The sequence below is a fragment of the Oncorhynchus kisutch genome, linkage group LG7 (genome assembly GCF_002021735.2).
Source record: "Oncorhynchus kisutch isolate 150728-3 linkage group LG7, Okis_V2, whole genome shotgun sequence".
Lineage (NCBI taxonomy): Eukaryota > Metazoa > Chordata > Actinopteri > Salmoniformes > Salmonidae > Oncorhynchus > Oncorhynchus kisutch.
The window spans coordinates 35,798,223-35,801,556 of record NC_034180.2 but is presented as its reverse complement, the minus strand read 5'-3'; positions in this window follow the sequence as shown (position 1 = coordinate 35,801,556).

Sequence of the window (3,334 nt, the reverse complement as noted above, 5' to 3'; positions counted from 1 at the left end):
ACCCAGCAGTGTTGCAGTTCTTGACACACTCAAACCGGTGCGCCTGGCACCTACTTCTATACCTCGTTCAAAGGCAATTAAATATTTTGTCTTGCCCATTCATCCATAGCTTTCGCCTGGATTCACCTGGTCAGTCTACGTCATGGAAAGAGCAGGTGTTCCTAATGTTTCTAAACTCAGTGTATATGAAAAACAAAAAATAACAGTGATTTACAAAACAGTTGGTTTGCGAAACACTTCAACAGGACAAATAAAGCATTGAAAAAACATTTTCCTCAATACAGTATTCATCACGGTAGCCATGTTCAGAGACCTCTCTCCTGTCACGTGGACAGAACATGACACATCATTAGTATCACAGCATGCAGCAGGTTACATGGGAAAAGAATAGACGTTGTCGTACAAACAGAGTTCTTGTCACTGATTACAGAGATCAAAGGGACCAAAGGCAGTGAGAGGGCCAGGTTTCCTGGCACAAGGGAGCCGAGGGGAGTTGCTACAGTATGTAAATAATACCTCAATTCACTGGAGCTGTATCATAGGGGTGGGATGGTGTTTTTGGCACCTGTGCAGTGATGAAAACTCAAATTTCCATTCTGTCTTAAAAAGCTAAATCGGTGCTCCAAACCTGACTATACTATATTATTCTATGAGAAGAAACTATATTCATGCATATGTATAAGTCATAATATAATACATTATTTAAAACATTCATATCATGCAGGATTAGCTGACCTTTAGCAACAAAATGGTATAAAATTTAAAATCCAAGCTTTCTATTTTGACCCATGTGAGAGAGGCTGCTAAATTGAATTAGAGCTGTATGTGAAAGAATGGTATTAAACCTGGGGGGGAAAGAGACTGATTTAAGCACCTCTTTTGCAGCCGCTTTAACCTGGAACACATCAAAAACGCAGCAATGTTTTTCTCCTTGAGTAATTATTCAGTTCAAATAGCATATATTCCCTCCCGGCGGAGGGAAGTTATTCTGAACGGATGTTGCAGCAGCATAATGGACCTCAGATGGCTGTTTCCTTGACAACGCGAGGAGGGTGTGTAGAGAGAGAGGTATAAAAGCACATGCAGCTCCTCGCTGAGGCTCACTCTGAGGTAAATACACTCACTGTCAACACAGAGGGGGCCCTGATTCACTCTCCCTTCCTATCTCAGAACACAGTCTGAGGCTCACCTCCAGAAGTTACCGTCAAGCATGATGAGACCTAAGGATCTGCGTCAGGGCTCTGGCACCAAGACCTTCCTGGACGCCATGCACGATGGCAAAGTGCACCTGGCGCGCTTCGTCCTGGATGCGCTGGACAACCGCATAATCAACTCCAAGACGGAAAATGGCCGTACCCCTTTGATGTTCGCCGTTTGCCTGCAGGACCCCGGGGGTAGGGCCAAGTTTACCCGCCTGCTGCTGGAAAAAGGGGCCGACGTGAATTGCCAGGATGAGCACGGGCGTACCTCCTTGAGCCTGGCCTGTGAGCTGGGCCACCTGGACGTGGTCAAACTCCTGGTGCAGTTCAACGCCGACCCTGATGTATCTGACGCCTGGGGGAACAGCGCCCTGATGTACGCAGCCTACACCGGCCATAGCCACGTGTTAGATTTCCTGGTCAGGGCTTTCAAAAGAATGGGCCTGAGACTGGACCGCACCAATCAGGCTGGCCACTCTGCCATCCAGGTGGCCAACTTCTTTGGGCATGACCACTGTGTCCAGGCCCTGAACTCTGGGAGGAGGGGGGTAGTGTCAGATGACCCACTAGGGGAGGTCGGATTTGGGATGGAGGCCGGGACAGAGCGGCAGCAGCCCAACAAGCTCCCCAGGCAGGTTCTGGAGAGGTTCTCTAAACAGTTCCAGAGTCAGGATGAAGACCATCTGCCTGGCGTGTTCCAGAGACAGCTGAGGGTCGGGGACAGTAACAAACTGTGGGCGCGCATCAGATGCCAGAATCAGTCTCTAGATAGAAATCATCTTGAGCGGGCCCTGTCAGAAGAAGAACAGGATGACATATTCACAGCCAAACAGATACAGAACCATAAGCTACGGGACATGAGGGGGGTTAAAACACTGAGCCATCACCTATCGCCATGCCAGAAAGATGTCAACAGACACAGAGGAATGAAACAGGAGGAGCCAGAGAGTATTCCACTCTGGGACAAAGCAAAGCCATTTAACCTGGACCTCCTGAGCAGCAGAAAGCAGTCCTATCAGGGTGATGTGTGTGACATGAGCCTATCAGGCAGGAAATTGAAGAGAGCCTCGCTGCAGGACGAGAGATCCCTGATAGCAAAAATTGAATGTCAAAAGAGCACCTGGGAGGTGACAAACGACACTGACAAATCCGTCACGGCACCAAAAGCACTTTTAATCGGTATAAATAAATCTCAGAGAGCACCCGAGGATTCCATCAGGGCGCCAAAAAATGATAATAATGACGTCGCTCAATCAAGCAGGAGAGGGAGTCAGAAGCGTGGCAGCCTCCCGCCGAACGGGCGACTCAACAAACTCCTCTTCCACAGAGCAGAGATGGAGCCGGAGAAGATTCCTGTCCGTCCACCGGGGTTCACCGGGCTGGGGACCAGATTACTGCGGCGATTCACTGCCCCCGAGTTCATGAGACTGGTAATTGACTGTTCCTCCGGTTCCTCACAGGGCAGAGGGAGGATGTCCCGGTCCGAGACTTTTCCCTTTTCACACACGCACCAGAGAGTTAACAGTCAGCCAAGCGTGGACAGCATTAGCGGGGTGAAGTGTGAATTTGAGAGCACTTCCCAAGTTGTCTCCCTGGAGTAACAGGGAAACCAATTGTTCAATTTGAAGAATTAGGAGAAGTCGATTTGATAAAGCACTTTAGATTCCACATGTTCAAGCAGTGTGGTACATTATCTCCTTTATTCTTAAATTGTAAAATAACGATAATCCTATAGCTCTATCGTGTTTCTTCAGTCTAATGAACATAGCCCTTTGCTTTGTCTGTCTATTCAGTCATGTGCTATATGCATCAATCGTAATGATGGCAGGGTCGCTTTTATTTGTCAAAAATAATGTTATATTATACTATTATACTATGGAATATGTAGCCTATATTCTAGGTAAGCCTGTCATGTATAATTATTTACAATGAATCATGATGTTAATATGCACAAGCTATGCTATGTGACTTGTCATATATTTATTAAAATATAAAAAAATGTGACAGAATTCTCATTTATGCATTTGTTATGATGTATGTATGTGAGAGAGAGAGCTGGGAGAGAGAGAGATACAACTGTGTGAAAGGGGGCATTTAACATCAAACTGAATTGGAACAAAATAACAGTGCTTAGA